The sequence below is a fragment of the Brachyhypopomus gauderio genome, unplaced genomic scaffold (assembly GCF_052324685.1).
Source record: "Brachyhypopomus gauderio isolate BG-103 unplaced genomic scaffold, BGAUD_0.2 sc163, whole genome shotgun sequence".
NCBI lineage: Eukaryota > Metazoa > Chordata > Actinopteri > Gymnotiformes > Hypopomidae > Brachyhypopomus > Brachyhypopomus gauderio.
In genome coordinates, this window is record NW_027506984.1 from 21,223 (window position 1) to 35,510 (window position 14,288).

At 41.8% G+C, this 14,288-nt stretch overlaps 1 long non-coding RNA gene across 1 annotated transcript; it reads left to right on the forward strand.

Annotated features, from left to right (window-relative positions):
- The first annotated feature begins 239 nt into the window (after window positions 1–239).
- Window positions 240–5,253, forward strand: LOC143501218 (uncharacterized). Its single transcript, XR_013126856.1, has 3 exons — window positions 240–538; window positions 3,566–3,681; window positions 5,040–5,253. It is a non-coding gene; the product is annotated as an uncharacterized LOC143501218 (long non-coding RNA).
- The last annotated feature ends 9,035 nt before the right edge of the window (window positions 5,254–14,288 follow it).

Below are 14,288 nucleotides of genomic sequence, written 5' to 3' on the forward strand. Positions count from 1 at the left end.
AAAAGCATGTAATTTTATGTGTCTATGAGAATGCTATCAAGCAAAAGACTTTTTCTTAAACAGCCAAATATTCTCATTCTCTCTCTCTCTCTCGTGTGTGTGTGTGTGTGTATCACATGTCATATGAGATGTACAGTACTGTGCAAGAATTGGGCCACCACATTACCCTGGGGAAGATTCCAAGCAATTATATGCAATAAAGACAAAACGGCTAAACATTAAAGCAAACAAACATTTATTCAATAACAAGGAACAAGAACTTTGTGTTTTCAAAAAAAAGTTATTACCTTGCATGGTGACTAGAAGAACACTGTCTGGTTACCAAAACGTGCTTTTGTATTGCACAAACATCTTTCACCATGTTCATGTCTTCTGTCCCACAGAACGCCACTCAGAGCCACAGACGGAACTCTCACAGGTGACCTTAACGGGGTCTGAGCATTACCGCAGCAGAAGCTGTGTGGGAACCTTCACAGAGGAAGGGCAGAGCAAGTCAACACAAGGGTCTGTTACCACTATACCACAGGGTGGTTTTCCTGTAAGGAGTGCTTAAATACATTAAAAAAACACCTTTAACCTGATGGGTTTGTGTGATGTAACTAAGCAACACACAGTCTGTCTCTTCTCAGCTACTTTCTGTACATTTAATATTCTGCTTTATACTGGTAACCAGCACTGCATGCAGGCGATTATTGGCTCAATAAATTCATCTTAACATAAATGACAAATAACTTTAACTTCAGGGTATAACTTATTAGAATGAGTTCTGTTCGAGAATACGACAGGATTTTTGTGTCATGCTGGCAATTTGAACAAGTATTCCCACAAGCACACAGTGAGGCCATTAATAGCTCGCGTGGCCGTCAGACATCACACTACAATACTATCTGTGTATTAGATTATGTTTCGGAAACAAACTCATTTCGATCAAAGTGTGCCATCGGCCTGTAACCGTGGCCTTCCAGGACCGATCAGTCCAGACCTGCCTCATTTTCTCGGGTAACCTAAGACTTTTGCAAGGTGCTGTATATCTTATGACGCATAATTCTTTTTTTAACTCCACAAAACAAACAAAACCAGTATTTTCTCAGTGTAGTAGCCCACTCAGCTCATAAGCTGAAATATTGTCATCATCGTCACGCCGTGTACACGCGTGCTGCTCGACGGCAGCTTTTCTCAGAACAGGTGTTGCAGCAGGACTAGGACGCGTTATCTACGGTAACTGACACTCCCGTCGCCTGCTTCAAGAAAACTCGTATTTCACGAAAATGTGGACAGTGATTTTGCCATGATATAGAAACCACTCGACATAGCCTCTTGACAACGGTGACCCCCTTACTGTGCTCTTTAGAACATGAGCTACTGAAACTAAAAAGCTCTCCTTTCATACAGAATGTGAAAGAAAGACAAATAGACTACATCTAAGATTATCTGTTTAAAGTGTCTCAACAAGCAACTGCCTTCACCACTTAAGACTCCCCTTTTCTATTTCCGCTTGATTCAATCAAATAATTAACTGCGGTAATTGTACGTAATTACATATTTGTCTGTGGCTTGTTTCTCTAAAGAACCAACGACTTCAATATTGATGTAAGTTGTCAGATAATAACAGAAACTGTGTATTTCCCCAGTCCTGGTCATCTAGCAGTACGCTAGTCACAGCACGCTAATCATAGCACTAATCACACCTCGCTAGGCAGGCTAGTGCAGACATGCCACTCGCCCAGGGCCACCTAACTCGTTTTTAGAGAAACTGCCATATAATGCAAACCTATGACACACACACACACACACACACACACACACACACACTCATGCATACACGTACTCACACATGGACACAACCATTCCAGAATGACTAAGTGATTCATGCATGACAGGAACACAAGGTGTAAAACACCTACACACACATCTGGGATTTTTCCAGATCACTGGGTCACTATGGAGTTGCTCGTCGGAAACCAACAAGAACACACATTCCTGCTTGAACGTTTACTATCAATGACAGGAAATTACATAATTCTTTCTAGACAAAAAAGTATTTTTAGATATGACGGTGCATGTCATCCATTAGGCCTCATGACCATATTAGGAACTCCAGGTCAAAAGTTTTTTTTTTTCCAAGGACTAATACATCAGGCCACACTAAGCTTTAGTAAAACTAGTTTAGTAATATTAAGTAATATTAGTTTAGTGAATCTCAGTCCGCTTCTAGGGCCTGGCAGAGCATCAGGGAAAGGAAAAGTGTTAGTGAGTATCAACTGAAGTCAGTTACTGTGTCATGACCTGTATTACTTAAGAATAGCTGTAGTATATATATATATATATATATATATATATATATATATAGGGGAGACCGGGTATGGTTATAACATGGGGAGAGTTGTAACACCATCAGTTCCACTGATCACAGATAAGATAGGAGTCATATGATCATTTCAGTATTTACCCAATTCCTCCCTGATTCCACATGGTGAATATCAAAGCTGGAAACAGGCACATGCAGATTCCATAGATAAAAAACTGATTTTGAGGTGAGAAAGTAAATTTCTGAATCAAGACTATATTTTGTTTAGTACTTATACTATTGCAGATAAAACCATATGAATTATATTACATTAAACTGTATCAATAAACTGGGTAAATTGTGATGCATTTTCCCCTGTTAATTTCAAATCACCTTGCCAATACAGCTAGCTAAACAATGGCTGACAGGGGTGGGGTTTGTTGTAACACAGATTTAAAGTGTTACAACAATCACCTTACATACAACTAAGAAAATTTCAAGTCAGAAAAGGGCAAGTCAGTCGCAAAGTTGTAAAGGCACATGGTATCTGCCATGTAACACACACACACACACACACACACACACACACACACACACACACACACACACACACACACACACACACACACACTCCTGAGTAAAACAGAAGGTGGATATGAGTTATGGTCAGTCACAGAGAGAGAGACATTGTTCTGGATTGTTATTTTATTTCAAAAACCTCTTTTTGAAGCATTTTGCATGGTGTGGCCTCTGTTTTTGCTTCTTTTGTCTAATTGTTGCAACTTACCCCACCATGTGTTTCAACCTACCCCTTGTAGGGTGGTAGGTTGTAACAATTGAACACCATGTATTTGACATCAACTCACGAGAGCTGTGATATTTTAATTGAGGTTTGAATTGGTGCCATTTGTAGTAAACAAATGTGTGTACTTTGTATAAAAGTTTGAGAATTCTAGCTAAAAAATTCAGTGAGTTACAGGTGCTGAAGCAAAAAGTGATACAACTATACCCGGTCTCCCCCTATATCTATATCTATATATATATAACACACAAGTGAAACACACTACAATAACAGACAAGAATAATAATAAGGTGTCTAAGATGTCAAGAACTACAAAATTCAGGAGAATGACGATGCATGTTAGAAACTCTTTATAAAAGTACACAATAGGCAAGATAATCCTGACAATGCAGATAACCGAAAGGGAAATTTCCAAAGTGTGAAAGATGTGAGGAGTTTAACATCCAGTCATGTTTGTACGTTTCTCTGGTCCTCAGGGCACATATGGAGGCTTAATCACCAGCTTCCCTCTGTGTGCAGGCCTCACAATTCAGAGATCCATCCAGATGTGTCACCACGACAACCTCTGAATGGAGCGGCGGCCCTTGAAGAGGTACATCGGGGTCACGCGCATCTGGTCTCAACAAGTTTCTGAACTAGCTGAAAACAAGTCAGAGATCAAATGAAGTTAGAATTGCAGTAGTCCAGATATTATGACACAAGCAAATCAGTGATTTTCTTCATGGCTTGCAAATACTTGACGTCTGTTTTTAGCAATATATTTTCTGTTTTATGACCTAGCAAAACTTTAGTAAAAATACCTACATTCCTTATAAGTACTGTCTGGGATAGTAAGAAGTACTTCTGTTTTGCCTTCATTTATCTTTAGAAAGTTATGACATATGTGGTTTCTAATGCCTACAAAGCTATTCACTACACATGATTTGCCTGGATATTTTGGTGAAGTCATTGCACTTTATATGCTGATTCTGCTCCCTGACTGGGCTGAACTAGAGTGTTGTTTTTGAAGAATTTACATTTGGGGGCACTTAGCAAATACTCTTATCAGAGTGACTTACAATGTTCTTGGCTGTTCACAGAATTCATCCATATATAGTTCAGAATTCAAGACACCCTTGAGCCACCAATAAACTATAAAAATTATTACTATTAAACTACAGGAACTACTTATATTGCAAATAAACACAGGCTCAATCCTAGCCGTTTTCTTGTGTTAGCTTTCTGTTACTATCTCTTATGTTAATGGGTCGGTTTAGACCCATGACTCAAATCGGCCATTATATACCCTAAAAACCCTAAAAATGTATCATCCATTTTGTTTCATACCTCTTGGATATGTTGTTAGGTTTCCTTATCTATGAAAGTTAGTTTTATTAGTTTGAATATGTTTGTTGTGGCCCTCTGGGACTTTCTGGGACAGAATTCACAACAGAATACACAACTCTAAACTGATTTGGCCTTATATGTCTGTAAATGTCTGCCTTTCTTTGTGTTGTGAAAGAGGCAAAGACAGAAGCTCCTAACTGAAGATCAAATGGTTGGAGGAAAAGTTGCTGTGGGCTGTTGGTATATAGTATGTTTATGATTTCAGTTTTGGCAGTTACTAATCTTATATTACACCTGGGTCAAAACCGACCCTAACCACAGAAAGGTCATAATTTGAACAGGAGCGTTTTTTAATTTAGTAACTTAAAAGAAATGTCTTAAATCGAAGCTTCTGACAAACTAAAAGTCATGATGCAATAAACTAATTTATGAAGTACTTTTATGCGTTTAACACCTACAAACGTGTCAGTTACAAGCGTAACACTGGAGGAAGGTTAAACAACAAAACAACAGGAATTAAAAATGACACCTAGAAGTGCGAATAAACCTAGACACGAATAAACATACAGTGGTCAACAAACTCAACAAACAAGTGAGTCTTCAGTCACGTTTTTACATCTGCAGGTGTTACAGCTACAGGAAGCCATGAGAATGCAGCAGTGGAGAGACGCGTGAACTTGAAGATCAGACGCGCAGCTTCATTCTGGATCAACCATAGAGGGCCCATGACCTACATCAGTACCTGAACCTACTTTTCAGCAGTCATACTGCAAAATCTTGCAGTACGTCTAGAAGAATAGAGCTTGTAACAGAGGCAAAGGGTATAGAGTAACTGCATATTAATATTCATAGTTTTGGAGTGGAATATCCCAGAAGCCCATATACTTGTTTTCAGGAGTCAGGAGTTCTCGTAAAATCATTTTAATGGTAATTGGGACTGTTTCTCTTGTCTTCTCAAACCTCTTGTGTGTGTTTATTCTGCATCACTCCTCTCAGTGTTTGGCTCCCACTGTAATTGCCCAGAATTACATTTCTTCTCCCTTTGACTAAGATGTGTAGGCATGACTGAAGGAGGTTCTGTAACACACCTACACACGTCTGTCATTCTGAAACTCCCCGAGGTTCCTTCACCATTACATAAAACATTAAAACAAACAGCGTTTCTAAATGACCAAGAGCGACGAGGGCAAATCACCTCATCATACTTTTTAGGAATCGACTAAGTCAGCAAAGCGCTGACTTACTAGACCGTGGTTCTCCCACACAAATTCTGCGTCTTGTGTCCAACAATAGCTCAAAAGATTCCGCTATTTTTACACAGGAAATGTAATGAGTTTGATGAAACTGCGTTATTTGACAGATTATGTTTGGCTTTGTGTTTTCTTTCTTTTCCCTTTTTGGCTAAGAGGTGTGGATATAACTGTACCACAACAAATCTACACACACATCTGTGATTTTGCGACTCTCAAACCACTGTGCCTCATTACACCTGCTGCTTTGTATAAGACAAAGAAAGATGAACTGTCATACCAAATGACCTCCAGAAATGTCAGGAAGTGCCGTAAATATTTGATAGTTCTTCTGATTCCTTTTCTTTCTTTCTCTTTCTTTCTTTGTGTGTATGTGTCTTTCACTTTTTGTTTTGACTGCAAATCACATGAATCACATGAAACATGTCCTATGTCACGGTACAGCCCCTGACTCCTCCCTCTGGGCGTGTCCATGTGTTCACTGTTGCATCTATCCCTGTCTATATATGTACTTCTGTGTGTTCCGGTGTGTGTTTGTGTGTCTGTTATTCGTGTCACCTGTTACTTGTTGTCATCTTGGTATTTAAGTGTGTGTTTCGTCGACAGTGGTTGTCCGTTGTTGGTTCGTTTAGACGTGTGTGTGTTTCGTGTCTGTTTACGAGCTAACAAGCTAGCGTACTAATAATCTAAATACACTAAAGCTACAAGCTAATAAAGAAGTATGCTGCAAGCTGCTCTTGACTCAATGTCCTGCTCTCCACCCTCCACGGGACACCCAGATCTCACTAATGAACAAACACACATATTAACGACACCCCCCCACCCCCCCATCTTTATCATAGAGAGTGTAACGATATAGTTTTTGAAAAACAATAAAAATACAGGTTATTGAGAAATACATTATTTTGTCTTTGGTCTGCACTGACTCATTCTATCCCTTTCAATCATCTACCAGTAACTGCCCTCACGACTGCACCCTAGCTGGACGTCAGTGGAGTAAACAAAAAAATGGTTTTCTCTTGCTGGTTGAGTTCGCAAGGAGCAGTTCGTCGGGGTGATTGTTGGGGGGGGGGGGGGGGGGGGGAGTGAGGGCTAACAGGGTTTGGTTTTCAGACATGTAATCTGTTCAATCTAATGTAAGAAAGTGTTTGGTGGAAAAAAAAACTTTTACATTACACATGCACATTAACCAAACATGAGACATTGATTTTGCTTGTTTTACTGTGTTGGTTATTTTTTGTATTGTACTTAATTAGTTTGTACCCAGGATCTTAATTATTTTAATTGTCTTCAGTCTTTTTATTATGTCTTTGCATATTTTAACTATCTAGTGTACAGCACTTTGTATCTGTTGCAGTTCTCGTAAAGTGCTTATTAAATAAAGTTGGTATGGTATACACTATTACAGTGTATCTTATAGTATGATATACTTAAACATATTGTTATAGTAACAATATGGAATTACAATTAGATACTGTGTACTTGCTCTGTAGATACTCTATGCTCAATGATACTATGTATTTTGTTTTGTAAGAGTATCTGTTCATTGTTACATAATGTACTAATGACTCAGTATACTACACTGTAATTAAAATATTGTTTTCAGTATCTAACCTCAGTGGTAATGATGACATATGTGATGAATGGTTTTATCAGATACATATTTGAGGAAGCATACCTTACCTACAACGCCCATCCTTGTCAATCGTGTGTGTGTGGGTGTGTGTGTGTGTGTGTGTGTGTGTGTGTGTGTGTGTGTGTCAGGTGGGGAGGTGGATTCCACAGGAATCTCACTTACACACACACACACACACACACACACACACACAAAATTGTTTCTCATATAACAGGATGAAAAGACTTGGCTTGATGGTCTTAGTCTGGCTAAGCCAATCCACTTACAGCCATCTTCTGGAAGGACAGGGACATTATGTGGTGTTGCTGGTGACTTGTCCGCATAGATAAGGCAGACAGAAATGTCACAGGTTCACACAGACCCTAGTGAAAATGAAGCCTCTCTACACCAGCGCACACTTCCTGCATACACACCTGGTGCAACCACGGGATAAAGAACAGCCAGTCACACTTTAAGGTCTCCATTTGGAGAATACTTGTCAACTGTCCTGTGGTTTATCAGAACATTTTATGCATAACGTGGTGACATATTTAGGTGACAATTTAATTGCTGTTGGGGTTTTTATTGGTTTGATTTATGCATAACTAATCTGTTATCCAGTAAAGGGAAAATGTCTTCTGTAGAAGCCGCTCCTCCTTATGTAATCTTGTCTGCGGCTTTCCCTCCAAGATGATGATGATGATGATGATGAGGGGGTAATTAGAAATGCACTCAAGCTAGGCTGAAGCCATTTACTGACACAGTAGCAGGGCCGGGTCGGGGGTGCGGTATTTACATTGATTGCTGGGCCTTGTGTCTGGTGGGGGTGGGGGGAAGATGCACCTACAGACACAGTAGGGTGAGGCAATTAGGCGTTCTTGATTGCTGCCCAAAAGACAAGCTGGATTAGACAGACAGAATTAGGTCCGAGTACTGGAGGAGTGAATATAGAATAAAGGGGAGGTGAGATTAGGGAAACACAGAGGGGGAGAGAACAGGGGAGAATAGACACACACTACACACACACCAAAGAGCATATAGGAAGGATGGTGGAATGGAAAAAATAAACCTGTTATATGTCTCTGAGTTATCTAAAAAATCAAATGAAATTCCCAGTGAACCCTCCTCCAGGTAAAATCCCAGATTAATTTAATACCTGTTCCTGCATGTATACCTGTCTGAGCTGCTTCCCTTTGTCTAGACGTCTCTGAATCACTACACCTATGTTTACCGTCTCCTCTCTTTCGTTTTGTATCCTCTGGTCCACTCAGTCCCCTAGTCCATCATAACTGGAGAGCGCACTTACTGATCCGTAGGATTTAGTGTTAAAACCTTGTTTGTCTGTCAGACAGATTTTTTTATTGATCCACAAACACTTGTTACAACCCAGTTGACGACCGAGCAGACTGACTCTCATACTGGTGCATTATATTATTGGTGTACTCATTCATTAGTGCTAAATGAACAAGAACTGGAGGTATAGTAGGGACCACATAATTGACCCTTAGGTTCAGACGTAGCATTATACTTGACCATTATCAGCTTGGCTTGACATTAATTACGTCCATAGGGCTTGAGTAATGAGTCTGGGGCAATAAAAGTATGAATCCTTTTAGAGTATCAAATTCAGTATTATTAAAACCTACTCAAGTCTGTGTTGTTTATTTTAGATTTATGCATCCTTAGGTTTTTCGTGTTCTTTGGTTTCTCTCACACCCTGACGCTGAGGCTGTAACACTTTCAGAGTTTCCCCTTTCTGTGGTTACATATCGAGCTCCCTAGTGACAGTTCTCACTTAAAGAAGCCTCCAGCCACCCACCTTCGCAGAACGCACAGGGAGGTGGCACGTCGCACAGAGCATATGTCACTATTCGCAGAAGTGCACCACAAGCCCGTCATGTCAGCAGGCAGTGTTAGTGCCTCAAAGATACCCTGCGTCGTCCTTTTTGATTGGTGGAGGGCAGTGCTGGACGGCACAGCGGTTTAAACTACAAACAACATTCAGATCGAAGGAGACAGAGTAAACATGCATGAATTTTGATTTGATTAGGCAAAACAAATACTTTCAATGACATTGAGAAATATCTGAACTAATTATATATCGACATAGCAGACAAAGACAGGAATCACTTTTGGGTTTTGTTTAACACTAGTGAAGTGAAGCAAAGACACGCTGACCCGTAAGTTTGCGTCTGCTGAAGATGCCCAGTTCTCTAGAAGTCACCCACCAGAGACAAAAACCACGGGGTGGATTTGGCAAAAAAGCTGCTTACACAAGGCAAGGGAATCAACTGTCCTGGGCCCCAGATAGAGTGGGCGGCCCCAGTGGAGTGGGGGCCCAGATAGAGTGGGCGGCCCCAGTACAGTGGGGGCCCAGATAGAGTGGGCGGCCCCAGTACAGTGGGGGCCCAGATAGAGTGGGCGGCCCCAGTGGAGTGGGGGCCCAGATAGAGTGGGCGGCCCCAGTACAGTGGGGGCCCAGATAGAGTGGGCGGCCCCAGTACAGTGGGGGCCCAGATAGAGTGGGGGGACTCAGAGTGCTGACAAAGTTTAAACCACAGCAGTGGCATCATGCAAAGTTTACAATGACAGTACAAGATCTGAATTCCCTAAGGCAGCCCTGTGAATTTTGCATAGAGCCCCAAGAGACTCTGGAATTGGCAGTTGCTGGCGGGGGGGGGGTGTTGGTACGCTCAGATATTTAGAGGCGCCGAGAGATGATGATCTGGGTGGACTTCCTTCTTTCTAATTTGGAGAGACAGAGGTGTGAACTTTGTGGTGGCTGCGTGTGACGCCACATAACCCCTCACCATCGCTGGGCACTGGAGAGTGTGAGAAAGTGCAGCCTCTTGCTTTCTGGATCAGCAGAGACGTTGTTCTCGCCTTGATACAGCCGAGATATGGTGGCACAGACTTCATAACTCCAGACATCATAAATCCAGTTCAGTTGTTCTCACTGTTCTCATCATCTCACTGGTGTATAGTGTCTTTTTCATGGTCTATGAACACATAATATTTTGACTTTTGGTAGAAGATCTTTCACCATATAGACCAAATGAAGCAGAATGAATGAAGTGTTCTCCAGGTGATCAGTGTCTAGCCAAAAGCTTTACAGTGTACAGTATACCAGGTTTGAAAAATGTGTATTTTAAAGGCTTTACAGTCAGGTGCAACCTGGGCTTTGTAATACACTGGCCTTAAAAGCTTAAAAACCCAATATATAAGCAGAAAACTGATACAAACTCTCTTTAACTCTGTGTGACTGAATCTGACTATGTATTCTTCCCTTGTCCGGGTTATTGGGAACAGCTTTTGAGAAGGAGAAGCACCACTAATATTTCATTGCCATCTTTAATCCACTTTAAAAGATGAAGTGCATAAGCTTCATCCACAGAGGCTGTTTTTTTCCCGCTCCTCTCCAGATGTTTCCTTATTATTACATCACCAGCAGGCCCTGCCAATCAGAACAGACCCTGCTCAAGGTCTGCGGCGTCATTGGTGGAGAACACGCTTCCGTTCTTGAGTGTGGCCTTGGAGACTCAAGGAAAATTAGATGGAATACAAAGCGGGGGGAGGGGTCGATAACAGGGAAACAACCAGTTCACCAGCCGTGAAGGAGATGTGGGTGATGGGTGAGTGAGGGCGTGTTTGTTTACTAGCCCTTGAGAAAGAGGACGGTGGCCGTCGGCCTGACAAATGAACTGTTTTTGACGAGGAGAGAACACCAGATTATGACGGGAGGATTAAGATTGTGGTCTGTGTTGTGAGCTTTCTGACAAAATGCGTGCAATCCCTACACAGACCCACAATGCTCCAGGAAGAGGTTTAGTGTTTACTTTGAAAAATGACCAACGAGCCAGTGATGCTGCTCTGTGTGTTGACGGGTTGTGACAGGAACTGGTCTATTACAGGAACCGTAATCTTTTCTTCACTTTCATACACACACACACATGCAGAACCATGTAGCAGACATGGGTCAAGAGCTTCAGAGCGTCAGGTTAAGATCAGGGTGGATAGACAATGTGAGTTTGATCATGGCATAGTTGTTGTATCTTGTTGGAGTATTTCAGAGACCTGCTGCTGTAGCAAAGACACATAGCTGTTTATAGAACATCGACCAAAGTGTCTTTGTTGGTAGGAAATACCTTGTTGATGACAAGAGCACCAATCAGGATGGACAGACAGGAAAGGCCAAATTATCTCAAACTAGTTCCATCACCATGGTGACACGTGCAACACGGTGGCTTCCCCTCAACAGATTGGAATCCAGTAGATCACCTTTGAGGCGTGGTGGAACGGGAGACCTGCAACTGGCCAATCTCAAGCGGTTATGTGATGCAACGTCAACACGAGCCAGAATCTCAAAGGAACGTTTCCCACTCCACATCCCTTCACAGTAAGAAGCTGAGACGGTTTGCCGCCGCTGCGTGAGTTGAAGATACCCAGATTCTCCCATTTGCTCTGGCCCCCCACGCTTTCGGACACTTTAGAAGCCACAGCAGTGGCACGATTGGAGGCCCCTGGCTGTGGGCCAAGGGCTGCCATAGAGGGGCCCGCCTCCTGACCTATCCTTGACCCTCAACACAAAAGCGAAAGAAAAAAAAAAGTGCCTTACTGTTTACACTTCCAAAAAACACTGAAATCACAGAGAAAGACGTGTCGCAACGTCGGTTCTCATTTTCTCTTCTCCATTAGCTAATCCTTTGCTGTAATTACGGGGGAGGATGTCGTGAGTGTCGAACGCCATTCCAGTTGGGCCCATCATGCTTCTAGAACTCACAAATAGATCCTTTACAACTTCCCCCAGCAGACGGCCTACACACACACACACTGCTTCACACCCCCTGATGTTCAGTTATGCAACTCGTATTATCACATCTGTCGTATACTTATGGACAAATGGTTATTAAACTGGTCTTTTGGAGAATGATATTTTCATTATTTATAACTATAATCCTAAAACATGAAATTCCATTAAAATGTATCAAATGTGTACTCTGTAAAATTTGCACAATATGTGGTAATGGTTCTTCGGAAAATTCTTCTTCAGCCTACAGTGTGTTAGCTAAATATGATATATATTTGCTGTGGTTCAAACAGGTAATCTAGCATAAATGTTTAGGCTAATGTTATAGGAGGTTTTGTTGTTTTATGTGTTCTATGATGAACTGGTGGTTGCTGCGAAGAAAAAGCTAAAAACGTGAGCAGTTGGCTGAAGTAAACAGACTTCTGAAGTGGATGTTCACTTCAGAAAACAGTCCAGACTACTGGTGCCAGACTACTGACTGCTTTGGGTGTTCAGTCTATTACAGGGGTGGCCAACCCGCGGCTCTTTGCCTGGTTTAATGCGGCTCCCCAGCCGGTCCGCGGGCTCACCTGCACAAACGGGGCGACACACTGCTAAATTTTCGTGGTGTGCGGTTAGTTTACAAGCCTAGCGACCCGCTAATACTTTTAAAACCGGCGTAGTGGAAAACACGCATTTGACTGTCTTCACAGCTCATAATTTACACTGGCCACCCCCCCCAAACTCAACAGATTACACTCGCCCATGTACGATGTGGCTCTTTGCCGTAACACAGTAAGAAAAGTGGCTCTTGGTCTATGACGGGTTGGCCACCCCTGGTCTATTACAAACGCCAAAGAATTTGGACTTGAAGTCTATTGTAGATGGTTTTGCCATGAGTAAGTGAGCATTGAAAGCACCGACTTGACTGACACACAGTAAGTAAACAAGCAAATTCTATCATTTTTAAAAGTCATTATATATTCATGGACTGGTTCCAGAAACATGACAGTGAGTTTTCATTGCTGCTCTGGCTGCCACGGTCCACAGATCTTAATCCAGGAAGAAAGTACAATGGGATGTCTGTAGCACGTTGGTACCTTGATCTAATTTACATTACATTACATCTAATTAACTGCAAAAAGCCATTCAATTCTCATGGGCCAAGATTTCTGCAGTACAATATCAACATGTAGTGGAATCTGTGCTGTGATGAATTGCTGTGGATATGAGGTTCAAATGAGATGCAGTTCAATACTAGATGGGTGTGTCTAATAAAGTAGTGTATGTACGTGTGTGTGTGTGTGTGTGTGTGTGTGTGTGTGTGTGTGTGTGTGTGTGTGTGTGTGTGTGTGTAATGGGAGTTGGAGCTCACTGATTTCTTTTTGGACTGTGACCCAGAACATTGTAATTACGCTACTGTCCCACAGAGTGGTGTGTCATGTTTCATGGCATTGCACTTGACCTTAATAAGCATCCCACATAACATGATTCTGGAACCATACCCACACTGTGACAGTGGTTTAAGTGGTTTGTGGTCAGTTTATTTGAGCCCAAACACATAACTGTGTCTTTGGGCTGCGTGATGACAATAAACAAAGTAGCTCAACTAGCCAGTTCAAAGGTATCAGCCACTGTAGACCCGTTACTGGGCTGACCAATCATGTGGAAGGAGGGCGGGCTGTTGCCATGACAGCCAGAGTGACTGAAAGACATGAATCCTTCCTTCCAGTGGACCGCTGAGTGCTCTCTGAGAAACAACAGAAAAAGGGGAACAGAAAGAAAAGAAAGAGTCAAAGAAAGATGGATAAGGAATGAAAAGAAAAAGAGGAAACTACTAAGAAAAACATGTTTGTTTTTGGTGGGTGGATTTTTGTTTAAAATAAAAGTCCCTTGTGACTAAACACTATTGGCAGGTTTCTACATCATTTGAATTTCATATTTCCTACTATTTGAATCCTGGTTGCAGCTTCCAGAATGTTCATTATCTAGGATCTGTACGGTGCACTTTGACCCCAAACGAATCCACGAAGTCAGCTAAGCCTGTATGGCAGATGCCCGAGTCTTCCTCTGACTGGCTGGGTTTTTCAGGTCTTATGAGCTGGTAGATAGTCATAACTGAATCCTGTGACAAGTGTCATCACATAGGAGGCATGATAAACAGGATTTCAGTATCACTTTAACCATTATGTTCAACATTCTTTCTCTCTCTCTCTCTCTGG